The sequence below is a fragment of the Elgaria multicarinata genome, chromosome 11 (genome assembly GCF_023053635.1).
Source record: "Elgaria multicarinata webbii isolate HBS135686 ecotype San Diego chromosome 11, rElgMul1.1.pri, whole genome shotgun sequence".
Classification (NCBI taxonomy): domain Eukaryota; kingdom Metazoa; phylum Chordata; class Lepidosauria; order Squamata; family Anguidae; genus Elgaria; species Elgaria multicarinata.
Window position 1 is genome coordinate 32,715,741 of NC_086181.1, and position 15,025 is coordinate 32,730,765.

The 15,025-nt window shown below is 42.0% G+C and overlaps 1 protein-coding gene across 1 annotated transcript in view; it reads left to right on the forward strand.

The window, feature by feature from the left end:
* Positions 1–11,865, forward strand: part of TBRG1 (transforming growth factor beta regulator 1) — a 30,936-nt gene extending 19,071 nt beyond the window's left edge. The window contains exon 2 of the transcript XR_010025974.1: positions 11,856–11,865. The gene's annotated coding sequence lies outside the window, so the exon portion shown is untranslated. The remainder of the gene's footprint in view (positions 1–11,855) is intronic.
* Positions 11,866–15,025: the final 3,160 nt, after the last annotated feature.

Sequence of the window (15,025 nt, forward strand, 5' to 3'; positions counted from 1 at the left end):
GTTGCTATAACCAGAGGGTAGGTAACCTTTTCGGGCCCAGGGACACATTTGACATTATGAGAAAGCGTCACAGGCACTACCACAAATTGCCATGAGGGGGAGCCATTCACTCAAGGTGCTTGACAGAGACTCATGGAATGAAACAGTGTAGACTTGAACATAGAATCATAGAATAGTAGAGTTGGAAGGGGCCTAAAAGGCCATTGAGTCCAACCCCCTGCTCAATGCAGGAATACTTGACAGATGGTTGTCCAGCTGCCTCTTGAATGCCTCTAGTGTGGGAGAGCCCACAACCTCAGATTTCATTTTAAACCACACTACTTTTAAAGCACGGGCAGGCAACTTGGGGCCCTGCAGATGTTTTGGCCTAGAACTCCCATTGCCCCACACAATTGACTATGCTGACTGGGACTGATGGGTGTTGTAGTCAAAAACCTATAGGGGCACAAGTTGCCCACTTCTCTTTTAAAGGATATGTTGACATAATTGATTTTTAAATAAATAAATAATCAAACCCTGTCTACTTTGTTTTAACAAATGCTTCTTTTGAAAAATCATTATTTATTATCCACCCCACCAATCATAAGCAGACACTGAAAGTGTGGAACATGTCATCCTTTTACCATTCTTTAGCAGCCCTTACAAACACAACACAATATTGTTTCACTGCATCATGGGCTAACTGGCAAGTGAGTTTACAATGCAACATGGGAGGACAGAACTCATGCAATTTATCTAGCGATTTGTGTATTCTGCACCTCACCTATTGCTTGTAGGGGCTGACAGATTCGCTCCCCTTTGGAGATGCCACTCTTGGTGGGGTCTGCTCCAACTTGAGTGGATTGTGCTTCTAGCTGTGAGCCTTGAAACACCTGCAATGCCTCAGCCGTTTTCTCCAACTCCATCTGGGTCAGAAACTCAACAGGACTAGTGTGATAGTTGCATCCCCTGTAGGTGATTTATTTATTTATTTATTTATTAATTACATTTTTTTACTGCCCAATAGCCGAAGCTCTCTGGGCGGTTCACAAAAATTAAAACCACAATAAAACAACCCAACAGGTTAAAAGCACAATTACAAAATACAGTATAAAAAGCACAACCAGGATAAAAACCACACAGCAAAATTGATATAAGATTAAAATACAGAGTTAAAACAGTAAGATTTAAATTTAAGTTAAAATTAAGTGTTAAAATATTGAGAGAATAAAAAGGTCTTCAGCTGGCGACGAAAGCAGTACAGTGTAGGCGCCAGGCAGACCTCTCTGGGGAGTTCATTCCACAACCGGGGTGCCACAGCGGAGAAAGCCCTCCTTCTAGTAGCCACCTGCCTCACTTCCTTTGGCAGGGGCTCACGGAGAAGGGCTCCTGTAGATGATCTTAAGGTCCGGGCAGGTACATATGGGAGGAGGCGTTCCTTCAAATAACCTGGCCCCAAACCGTTTAGGGCTTTAAATGTCAATACCAGCACTCTGAATCGGGCCCAGACCTGGACTGGCAGCCAATGAAGCTGGAAAAGGACTGGCGTAATGTGATCTCGCCGGCCAGTCCCTGTTAGTAAACGGGCTGCCCTGTTTTGTACCAGCTGAAGCTTCCGGACCGTTTTCAAAGGCAGCCCCACATACAACGCATTGCAGTAATCCAAGCGAGAGGTTATCAGAGCATGGATAACTGTAGCTAGGCTATCTCTGTCCAGATAAGGGCGTAGTTGGTATATCAACCTAAGCTGATAAAAGGTGCTCTTTGCCACTGAGTTCACCTGTGCCTCAAGTGACAGTTCTGGATCCAAGAGCACCCCCAAACTACAGACCCGATCCTTTAGGGAGAGTGCAACCCCGTCCAGGTGCAGACAGTCTTCTTCTATCTATATAAATAAAAATGTAAATGTTCGTTCAAAACAGACATTATATCTCCGAAAGTTCTTCACCGATTGCTTTGAAATTTTGACACAACGTTGCATTCGAATACGTGAGCGTTGTTATGTAACTATGTTCTATATGGGGTCAAAAGTTTGTCTTAAAATCAAAGAAATAGGCCTCCTCAAAACCAGTCCTGCTGATCATTGTGACATCGCCAACCAGTAGGCCAATCCACTGCCTCTGCGTCCTCTCCTATTTGCATGTTCTCTCACAATTGGCTGAGTGAATATAGATGTCACACCTGTGACAGTTACACGTTCTGAAGAAAGGTAACTGCCAGGGGTTTCCACTAACCTCCTCACCGTAAAACATCCTTTTTTAAAAACCAAACAATCTGCTTTACTTCATCCAAATAATGCCTTGCAGAAGATCACACTTAGGTTGTCATACTCGCAGAGCAGAAGCACTGCGACGAGAAATTGCAAATCAGACTGAGGAAGAACGGGAATTGCAAATCAGACTGAGGAAGAACGGGCATCAGCAAACGAGAAAAAAAGAAAAAGAATGCCTCAAATACGTGCCAAGGAACCAGCCAAGCAACGTTCAGCCAGACTTGAGGATGCAAGGTTGAGAGCACAGCAATCGCATTCTACAGCTTCAGATCTGCTTTGTTCTCAACAGAATGAACGCGACAGGCTGAGAGTGGCTGAAAGACGTCAACGAGAAACAGCACATCAGCGTCAAACACGACTCCGTGGTAAACAATCACACGATTACAATCACCTTGCATTCCGGTACAACCCAGCTGATGATTATAGTTTGAGGCGGCATGTTCTCATCGGCACTATGACTGAAGTGTGTCCTTATTGCAAGGCTCTTAAATTTAATGGAGAAACAAAAGGAATGTGTTGCGCTGCTGGAAAAATTAAACTGCCTCAACTTGGAGAACCACCAGAGCCATTACAAACTTTGCTTGCCGGATATACCGCAGAATCAAAGCATTTCCTATCTAACATCAGGAAATACAACTCATGCTTCCAAATGACGTCGTTCGGCGCAGAAATCATCACAGCTCCTTTTATGCCAACTTTCAAAGTCAAAGGACAAATTTATCATAAAGCCGGCTCCTTCCTTCCGTTTCAAGATAGTCAACATAAATTCCTACAAATGTATTTCATTGGTGATGGCAATGATGAATTGAATGCACGCTGCGGAATTTATACTGGCATAAAAAGGTCCATCGTTTCAAAACTGCAACAGCTACTTCACGAAAAAAACAATTTAGTACATTTGTTCAAAACAGCAATTGACATGATGCCATCTGATACACACAACATTGTTATTCATGCTGACAAAACGCCTGCTGGAGAACATGTGCAAAGATTCAATGCTCCAACTATAGACGAAGTGGCAATTGTTATAGTCGGAGATCAATCTTGACAGGACCTTTCAAAGGTGAAGATGTCCTCATTCCTCGCATTCCTATGATTCCAACAGATATGCCATTTCAATTTAAGAGATTGCAATTCCCAATTCGATTGGCGTTTGCAATCACCATCAACAAAGCTCAGGGCCAATCTTTAGAATTGTGAGGTTTAGATCTAGACACAGATTGCTTCTCACATGGACAATTATATGTTGCGTGTTCTAGAGTCGGCAAACCAGACAATCTCTATATCTACACAGACAATGGAACAACTAAAAATATTGTATATCCACAAGCATTGTGAAATTAAACATATTAGAAACATCCGCTTTGTCTTTTCTTTCTTTTCAATTTAACCAGACTGAGCCACAGCAACGCGTGGCAGGGTACAGCTAGTTTATTATTATTTTCCTCAGAATGGACAGAACAGTCTGTTGTCAAAAAACTAGTAAGTCATTATTAAAAACAAAATGAACAGATGCGTTTTTATTAAAAGCAATCTCCATGACACCGCCTCCCCCAACCTTGTGCCTTCCAGATGTGGACTGCAACACCCATAATTCCCAGACAGCAAGACCATGATGGGAATTACAGATGTCATCCAAAACATCTGGAAGCCACTAGTTTAAGAAGGCTGCCATGACAGAATACGTATAAATCATGGAATTAAAACAAGGCAGTGAATTTCAGAGTTATTATTTTATCTCTTACAGATCACCCCCTCCAGAATCTCTTTAGATGTGGAGCGGTACATAAATGTTGTAAATAAATAAATAAATGTACTTAGGGAGACTCCTAGGCACACAGAAATAGACTAGTTTGTAAGTTAAAATAAAGAGAAGTGTTTAAAACGCAGCATAGCAACCTAACAAGGGCCTATGTACTGTGACTATTCCCAGGACCTATGGAATGTTGAAGGCAATTGAGCCAGTGTATATTAATGGAGTATACTGGCAGTTAGGGTGACCATATGAAAAGGAGGACAGGGCTCCTGTCTCTTTAACAGTTGCATTGGGGGGGGGGAATTCAGCAGGTGTCATTTGTATATATGGGGAACCTGGTGAAATTCCCTCTTCATCACAACAGTTAAAGCTGCAGGTGCCCTGCCCTCTTTTAAATCTGGTCACACTAGTATAGCTCCTGCACCTTTAACTGTTGTGATGAAGAGGGAATTTCACCATGTTCTCCATATATACAGATGACACCTTCTGAAATTCCCTTTTCTATGCAACTGTTAAAGATACAGGAGCCTGTCCTCCTTTTCATATGATCACCCAAGTATACTGGGGACTATGAGAACTGTAATCCAACACTCCACCTTCATAAACCACCTTTCCTCGTAGGCACAGTGCATCATACCAGCAACCCCCACGGTCATATGGGTTGCCTTTTCCCCTGCACTTTTCCAGCTCTGTGCCATTTACTTTTGCCATCACTTTTTCTAGGCTTGAAAGCGAGGGGAAGTGAAAGGCGCTGATTTCCCCCCAAGGGCTCCCCTCCTCGCTTTGAACTCACCATAACTCCCACAAGCAAAGTGAGCCAGGGTAGTGTCATAGTTAAGAATGTTGGACTAGGACTGGGGAGGCCGGGGTTCAACCCCACCCCCCTTCCGTCACGAGATTCACTGGGTGACTTTGGGCCAATCGCTGACTCTCAGTCTTACCTACCTCACAGGGTTGTTGTGCAGATAAAATGGAGAAAAGGATCATGTACTCCCCCTTGGGCTCCTTGGGGGTGGGGGGGGGGAAGGCGACATATAAATGTAACAAACATATAAAATCAGGCGTGGGTTCCGCTCCTGAATTCTAGGCTTCGTTTGCAGCCAAGGCCTCCCGCAGTCTTCAGCCCCCGCTGTAGCCCCTTCCTTTCCAGCGTCACTATTTCCCCACAAAGTTCACCAAGCCTTCATCTCCCTTTCTGCTCTGAGACCCTCCCCAGTCGCCTGACTGAACTTTCTAAAAGACCCGACGATATTTGGCCAGAAAAAGGGAAAGCCACGTGCACATTTAGACCAGTTCCTTAAATGGATCAAATCCATTCCCCTTCCCCGCCCCCTTCCTTGAATGACATTCCTAATCCAAGGAGGGGGGAAAACTCCGTTATAATTCCTACCAGGGCGTTTCTTGTGCGAGAGGTTTGAACCTTGATCCATTAGACACACACGCTCAAATGAAAATTCCCAGCATGCAGATCAAACTCGAGAGTCCGCGAATTAAAGGGGATTTTTTTTCCCAACAGGAAGTTCCTCTGCAAATGATTCTTTCCTTCTGCTCTTGTTCCCCACGCCCCGGGATTAAGCATTAACTTTTTCCAGTGGGGAGATCATTTTAGCCTGTGCAACAACAACAACAACTTGTGAGCCTTAAAAACGGAAGGGCGCAATCCTATGCATGTTTAAGCAGAAAAAAGTCCTACAACTCCCAGCATTCCCCCAGCCTGGGGAATGCTGGGAGTTGTAGGACATAGGATTGTGCCCTAATACATTTATTATGGCATAAACTTTCGTAGACTAGCGAAAAATGATAGGATGGGCATGATCGAGGTGTCTATAATGATGCACGGTATGGAGAAAGCTAATAGGGAGAAAACCTCTCTCATAATACTATTTGGCTTCATCCAAAAAATGGTGGAAGATTCAGGACAAATAAAAGGGAAGTATTCCTTCACACAACACTTAGGTGAACTATGGGATTCGCTATCGGAAGATGGCCACCCGCTTGAACAGGGGAAACTAGGAAAATTCACAGAAGACCTGGCTATCGATGGTCACTGGTCCCGATGGCTGTATATTTCCTCTAAGATCAGAGGCAGAATGTTTCTGGCTGCTGAGGAACATGGCACTAGCTGCGCTCATGTCCTGCTTGTGGGCTTCAGATAAAAAATCTGGTTGGTCACTGGGAACAGAATGCCAAAGATGGGCCTTTGCTTCTTTTGTTCTTACTGTAAACAGTGAGGTGACAGAGAAATAAAATGCACAAAGTATAGGGAATGACAATTGCATTATGATGAACGGTGTCCATTTATAAAACAGGTGTTGGTGATATCATAGATATCCTGGCATTGGTGGGCTAATTAATACATATAACCTTTTATTTTACAGAGTTGCCCAACTCCTGTCTTCCAACATCTATTGTTTGTCTCCTCTACACACAACATCCCACTTCTTAGTCAAAGAAAACTTATGGGTCTACACATCATATATCTGGAAGTGCCAGCTTTCAAACTACCGTATTTCTTCGATTGTAAGATGCCATCGATTGTAAGACGCACACTAATTTCAGTACCACCAACAGGGGGGAAAAAAACCTAAGACACACCCGCGATTCTAAGATGCACCCCATTTTTAGAGATGTTTATATGGGGGGAAAGTGCATCTTAGAATCGAAGAAATAGGGTAGTCCAGAGCTTTTGTGCCTGTCTATGTATAGTTTAATAAGCAGCCTGATCCACAGGAATTTAGCAAATGAAGATTGTGCTGGCATGGAAGTAAAGTCATGGGAAACACTAAGTTTCTTGAAATCAGGCTACTAAAAACCCAGAGAAACAAATTAAAACCTATTTAAAAAGTGCTAGAGACTACATAATTGTTTAAGAAATACTACTTAATTAATAGAAAGGGAGACATACACAAATATTAATTGTTGTTTGGCAATTTGTCATTTATGAAGTGCTCTTTACTGTATACAGTGCTTAATCTGCTGGATGGTCTGTGAAACTTGAAAATGGCCGAGTTCACACAACACACTAACCCACCATGGGTTATCATGTTGTCTGAACGCTATACGTTTTCTGCATGGTGGATTAATGTGTTGTCTGAATGCAGTATGTTTTCCACAGGGTGGGTTATTGTGTCGTCTGAACACAGCGTGTTTTCCGCATGGTGGCTTGTTAGCCATGTAGTGTGGTTTATTTTTCTCAAACAAGCCACCTTGAGAACCCATGGCTTGTTGATGGGTTGTTCAGAGTGGTTAACAACAACACAACAACAATCTGAGTATTAAGCAGTTCCAGGGGCAACAGTGCAGAGCGTAGTTTCCTTTGGTGGGAAATTACTAGAGACTTAGGATGTCTTTATAATATTTGCTTTGTTTAAAGGTAAACAATCACTTTTCCAACAAGGCAGCAGAGATGCTACCCACATCAGATCTCCAGAGAGAGCAGAAACATAGCAGATCCCCAGTGTATAGCAAGCACTTCATGTTCAGCCAACACACTCCTGCCCACTCCCTGAAGCTCCTGGGGTTAGCTCCTTCAAAATATTCAAGACAGATTTTCATCTATGGGCAGACAGTCTCCTGTCATTACTTCCCACGCCCTGGTCAATTACCCTAAAAAAAGCCAACATCCATAATAATATTATTTGCTGCGGCATGAATATTCAAAATTCCTCCACGGTGGCTTCTCATTATGTGAGCAGCCAATTAGGCGCTACCTCATTACATTTCGTGGGTGTTGAGCTTTCCAGTTTACAAACCTTTTTCTATCTCTAACTCTACTCCACCCCCTCCCCATTAGAATACACCAGCTTTCCCGAGCCTGGTACCCTCTGGATTTATTGGGCTACAACTCCCATCATCCCCAGCCAGCAGGACAGGGCCTAAATGCTGCAGGGTGGACTTACCACATTTTGAAGTAAGTGAAGTAATACAAATTGCCATGTAAAGATGGGGTCTCTGTAAGTCCAGAGTTTTAAATTCCCTAACTTTGCCGCTGATGCTGGAAGACTCTATTATAGTCTTCTCAAATGTTTCTCACATTTTCTTTATATTCAGTAATAATATTCTGTTAAGTGGTGATATCCCAGGTCCCTCCTATTTTCTAAAAAGGAAGTAGAATGGTGGAAGGTGGCATTCCCAAAAGGGGCAGGGAGGAGGTTTCCTTTCAGTATCACTAGCATGAACAGTTTGGAAGTGGGGATGGAGGAGAAATTTGTTCAGTCTCAACTTTTATATAAAAGTACCCATTTTTCACCTCCTGAACATATATGCGAACCAGAACACACTTGTGCACCAAAAATCTGCACTTTCAGAATTTGTGGTGCAGTTATCTACTCCACCTTGATGCATCACATACTTTATGAGTCATTTTGCCATAATTACCATTATCATGACTTAGCTGTTGGGATATGATGGTCTAATATTTACAACCTTATTTTAGTTATTGCCAGACTGGGCTTCTGGCCAATAACCTTATAACAGAGTTTTGCAGCGGTTTCCAGCAAAGTCAGCACAGACACAGATTAAGACTGAGACTTTCAGTAGGTTTAAAGAAACCTTTACTGGCATATAAAAATATAATTTAGTTATGGCAATCACAAATACAAATACTTACATACGGTCAGTCAATACAGCTCTGATATATAGATGGAGTGAGTGAGTTACATGTACATGGGAATACAATCCTTTTTATAGGCTAACTGTACAGTGATGCAACTGCTTGCAATCCCTTAATTGAAACAATCAAGTCACCAATTATTCAATCATGACATAAATGTCCAGGTGCAACGTTGACCTTTAAGTTTTCTGCTGAGTCTTCTGATTCCTCCAGCTCCTCAGCAATTAGTAAATCCCTGGAAACCTAACCAGGATCCATTCCAGGATCCAACACCCCTTCTTATGTTTACACTGGATTTAACAACACATTGTACAGTTATTTACATTTGTCCTCCCTGAAACCTAAAGTTTCACAAACTTCCCTGTGTTTGGTGGGACCTAGTGGTTTTGTGAACATGTCAGCAAGGTTTTCTTTAGACTCACAATAAACTAACTTCCACTTTCTTTGTGTTGGCTATGTGCTTTAACTTTAACTGTCACTGGCTTCTCCACCGGGACCTAAAAGTCCTTTATTAACTGAATTAGCCAAGTAACTTCTCCACACAGTTCAGAAAGAGCACCATACTCAGCCTCGCAAGACGATATAGAAACAAACGCTTGCTTCCTGGACTTCCAGCATATCGGTGCCTTTCCAAATGTCAAAACGTATCCAGACGTGGATTTGCGGTCCTCGACACAGCCACCCCAGTCTGAATCCACATAGCATAACAACTTCTTATCTGCCTCGGCAGATAACTTCAAGCTATGATTTAAGGTCTCTTTCAAATACCTCAAAATCCTTTTCACTGCTTGCCAAGCAGGCACAGTTGGTTTAGCAACAAACCTGCTTAAAATGTTGACGGAAGCAGACAAATCTGGCCTTGACCAATTCACTAAATACATCAACATTCCCACCACTGAATGATACAAGCCTGGATCACTAAAGTCCTCTCCTTGTAGATTCTTTAGGTCTTCCAGTTCCATAGGGCTTTTTGCTGGTTTGCATTCAGACATTCCACACCGTTCCAGCAAACTCAGAATTTTTTGCTTTTGACTTAGCAAAAAACTTCCATCTTCTGCCCTGTTGATTTCAACTCCTAGATAATTCTTTACAACACCTAGGGATTTTAAATTGTACCTGCTACTCAGCTGCTCAGCTACTTTGTTGATTTCAGCGTCACTAGAACAAGATATTATCAAATCATCCACATAAATCAAAATAGCCTTGTAGGCTTTACCTTTTCCCTTTGTATAAAGACAAGGGTCAGCTAGGCTTCTTACAAATCCCATTTCACTCACCAGAGTATTGTTCAGTAAAGAATTCCAGCACCTAGCACTCTGCCTAAGCCCATAAATCGCCTTCTTTAGAAACCACACGGTGTTGTCATCTGTTTCTAAACCTTCAGGCTTCCTTAAATAAATTTTCTCAACGATTGGTGCGTTGAGATAGGCAGTTTGAAAATCGTATTGCCTCACTTTAAGGTTTTCTTTGGCTGCAATAGTCAAAAACAAACGCGAAGTCTCTGATTTGGCTGTTGGGGCGAAAGTTTGGTCATAGTCGACCTCCTTAACCTGGTTGAACCCACGGGCGACCAGCCTAGCCTTGAACCTCTGCTCCCCTGTTTCTAGCTGCTTGAGTTTAAATACCCATCTGCAAGTTAGAGATTTTTGCCCTACTGGCAAACTCGTCTCTTCAAACACTCCGTTTTCTCTGAGACTGTCTAACTTTCTCTGCATGGCACTTTCCCACTGCTGCCTCTCTAAAGAATTCAACTTCTTTACTTCAGAGTACGAACTAGGCTCATAATTCACACAGCAAGCTTCAAAGCCGTACCGTTTTGGTGGTATGCCTTTATTAACTCTTTGACTGCGTCTTGGAGCTTCTTCCTGCTGCTCTTCCTGCCTTAACTCTTGAGTCTTAGTACTCTGACGGTTAACCAACAATTCAGGCTCCTGCCTGCTTTCTAGTTCTACCAGCACTTCCGGGTTGTCATGCACCTTTTTCCAATTCGCTTCACTAAAGTTAGCTGATCTAGAGACCACTATCCTTCCCCCTTTGCACAAGAACCTCCAGTTGTTGTGATCATAACCTACGAATCTCAATTTAATTCCCTTCGGAGAAAAAGTACGTCTCTGTGAAATTGGAACATTTACAACAGCAAAACTCCCCCAAGTTCTCAAGTGCTTTAGATTTGGTTTCCTGTTGTAAAGCAAAAAGAAAGGAATGTTATTTATGGTTTTAGTCCAAGTCCTGTTACAAAGGTAATTGGCTGCCACAAACACTTCTCCCCACAATTGTGGCTCTGCTTCGGCATCCTTTAATAAACATTGCATTTTTTCTTTAAGCACGCCGATGCGCCTCTCAACATTGCCGTTCTGATGCGGTGTCCTCGGGCTGCATAATTTATGACTTATGCCAGTCTTTTTACAAAACTGCTTAAAGCCGTTCGATTGGAACTCGCCTCCACGATCCGTCAAAATCTCACGTATTTGCTTCTGAAGTTTTCTCTCTATGAATTTAACCCATTCCTGCACCGTGCCTAAACATTCAGATTTGTGCTTTAACAAATATACCCACGAAAAACGGGTTTTATCATCCAGAATGACTAAAGCATATCTGGCTCCTCCATAGCTCTCTGGAAATGGGCCGGTCAAATCCATGTGCACCAGTCCCAATACGTGTTGACTCCGCCAGTCTCTGACACGTGGAATATTCCTCTCCTTAGACTTTGCAACTTTACAAACCAAACAATCCAGAAAATTGTTGCACTTCTGAACCTTTAGACCCTCTGAAAAATTCAGAGTTTTGTTCAGAACTTTAAAACTTGAATGTCCAAGTCTCCTATGTAAAACATGGATGCAATTGTCATGGTTAGGAACATTTTCAAAAGTTTCATATAACCTGCTTGCACCTCTGGAGTTTCTTCCTCATTTGGATTGTCCTGTATAAAATACAATCCATTCTGCAGCTTTGCAGTTCCTCTTAGGAGTCCATGCTTCCGAATAAAGCATTTGTCTTTTTCAAAAGACACACAGAAACCTTTTTCTGTTAAACTTGACACTCCTAGAAGAGAATAACTTAAACTGGGAACAAACAATGCATTATCAAAGCATTCTTTCAAAAAAGGTAGTCTGCACGAGCCTTCGCCAGACACTTGAACTTTTTTGCCATCAGCCAGCGTGATAGATTTTTCAGAAGAGTCCCTGAAGTCCTGGAAGAAGTCAGGTCTATTCGAAATCACTGTAGAAGATCCAGAGTCTATGAGCCACTGGAAGCTCTTTCCTCCTGCTTGCTTGCAGAGCTGACTCCTTTCTTCTGCCGTCACTAGCTGCACTGATTTATTCTTCCCTCTGTCCTCTTTGTTGGGCTCTGATTGTAATTTAACTCTACAATCCTTTTGCAAATGTCCCAACTTCTGGCACCTGAAGCACCGTAGAGGTTTCTTAGGTTTGGGCTTTCTCGAAGTTGAAAACGCTGACTCATTTTCCTCCTTCTTCACCAAAGCCTTAACCCCGTCATACCCAGACCATTTTGCAAACGCGTCTGGTTTATCGCCTGGACTGCTTTGGGCTGACTTTCTCAAAGTCCTCTTTTGATATTCTTCTATCAATCTGCCCGATATCAAATTTAAAGTCATGTCTTGGATCCGCATTGCTTCTAAAGTTGTCACCAGCACGTCCCAGGACGGTGGTAAGCTCGACAAAACCACATACGTTTTCATTTCGTCACTCAAAGGTAAGCCTGCTGCATTTAGACTTTCAAAACAGTCTCTTAATTTCTGCAAGTGGGCTTTTACATCTTCTCCCTCTTTCATCAGTGTGCGGTAGAGCTTTCTGGTTAAACTTATTCTAGTTCCTGCGGTATCCCTAACATAAACAGCTCCCAGTTTAGTCCAAATAACATCAACTGTGTCTTCTCTGTTTATATACGACAGTTGGTCATTTCTCATGGACAAAACAATGTGGGCTTTCGCCCGCTCAGCACGACGTCTCCACTCCCGTAAATCTGCTGCATTCAAATCTTCTGCTGGGGCATCTGTTACAACCTCCCACAAATCAAGATTTCTTAGGCTCATTTCTAATTTGAATGACCATGACATATAATTTTCGTCTGTAAGTAATTCCATAGGGACAGTGTTCCCAACGTTTAATGCCATACTTTCAATTTAACAGGTTTTTTCTGATATACAACCCCTTCAGTGTTTTAATTTCTTTTAGGGCCTGACCAGCTATACAGTTTCAGCTTCCTCAGTGCCCCCTTAAATTCAAAACCACTCTTGCCAGTTCTCTCCGTGTGATTTTTCAGACACCAGCTATACAAAATAGCTTTCCGGCTGCCTGTTCCTACGACTTTCAACAAAGACGCTCAGGAATTTAATCAACCACGGCTTAATCCTTCAGTCCTACTGTTCTTGCTGTAACCACTCTGCTTGCTGGTTGTTTTGGGACCTGGGCCCATAACCTGTTGGGATATGATGGTCTAATATTTACAACCTTATTTTAGTTATTGCCAGACTGGGCTTCTGGCCAATAACCTTATAACAGAGTTTTGCAGCGGTTTCCAGCAAAGTCAGCACAGACACAGATTAAGACTGAGACTTTCAGTAGGTTTAAAGAAACCTTTACTGGCATATAAAAATATAATTTAGTTATGGCAATCACAAATACAAATACTTACATACGGTCAGTCAATACAGCTCTGATATATAGATGGAGTGAGTGAGTTACATGTACATGGGAATACAATCCTTTTTATAGGCTAACTGTACAGTGATGCAACTGCTTGCAATCCCTTAATTGAAACAATCAAGTCACCAATTATTCAATCATGACATCAATGTCCAGGTGCAACGTTGACCTTTAAGTTTTCTGCTGAGTCTTCTGATTCCTCCAGCTCCTCAGCAATTAGTAAATCCCTGGAAACGTAACCAGGATCCTTTCCAGGATCCAACATTAGCATGAGCTCTCCATCTTTGCTCCTGGACTGCCATTTTGTTCCCGTCGCGCGCCCCCCAACCCCATGTCAGGGCAGGCCCTCTCTCCAAACAAGCAATAATAGTGTACAATCTCTCAAGCTGGTTGGTGGTTGTGATTTAAGGCAGATCCCAGAACTTTGGAAGAAAGAGTTCTTTCCTCAGTTGACTGCCATTTTAGGATTCAATGTCTCACATTGATAACCAAGCCCTCAAAGCATACATTGTGGCCAAATATTGACAATATTGTCCAATGCCTTCTATATAGCCTTGTGGGTGGGAACAGAGTGCAGGTGGGACTTATTCTGCAAGCAAAGACTATTTCCAAGTAAATTGTTCTTATCTGGACACGTTTTTCAAGAGGCTGTGGCTTATTCCAGGACAGGCCCTATCCCCTTCTAATTGATTGGCAATTCAATCCAAAGGTTGGTCATTTATAGGGTGACCATATTTTGGAAACCAAAAAGGAGGACAACATGGTCGCCATGTTAAAATTATTTTTAAAAAATTATTTTAAAACCTCAAACTTTTTAAAAAATCCTAAAACTCAACGGATGGACAGATCTGTTTCAAACTTGGCATAGCTAAAGTCCTTGTTAAGAGCAATCATGGTGCCAAGTTTCATCTCTTTATCTTTAAAAATAACATTTAATTTTTTTAAAAAAATCCTCACATTTTAAAAAATTCCTAAAAATCAATGGATGAACAGATCTGTTTCAAATTTGGTATGGCTAAAGCTCTACCTAAAAGCTATCATGGTGCCAACTTTCATCTTTTATCTTTAAAAATGATGATTTTAAAAATAATAATAATTTTAAAACCTCAATTTTTAAAAAAATCCCTAAAAAATAAACGGATGAATGGAACTGTTTCAAATTTGGTATGACTAAAGCCCTTCCTAAGAGCTACCATTGTACCAAGTTTCATGTTTTTATCTTTAAAAATGATGGAGTTATAAGCATTTTTGTTAATTCCCATTAGAGCTGCTCTTTGGGGGAAAATCCGGATTTCCCCTCCCCCTCATGGATTTGTCGTCAAAACCCCAGACAAATCTGGGCAAATCCTGTCATATGATCACTCATTTTCCTTGTAGATCTTGACAACCTCTTTCTTGACCTTTGGCACAAATTGATGGTTTATGTTCCAGGCAGAAACCAGCACACCTGGCAGATCCATCCTTTTCACAAGAGAGTTTGCGTATCAAATTGGACTGGTTGCGCTGAGCCTGCATTCAATGAATAGATGTGTCTCGCCATGTTGGCTGTCCGGAAAACAGACTGGCTGTTGCTTGCTTGGAAACTAGCTTTGCAGAGAAAGGCATTTGAAGTCATAGTTTCCCAAAATCAAAAAAGAGACAAATGCACTGGTTGTGTTCCCAACACATTTCAACACAGGTCTTTATTAAGAAGACATCCGTTTCGCTCAAAAGGAATATGTGGAAGAAAACTAGGAGTT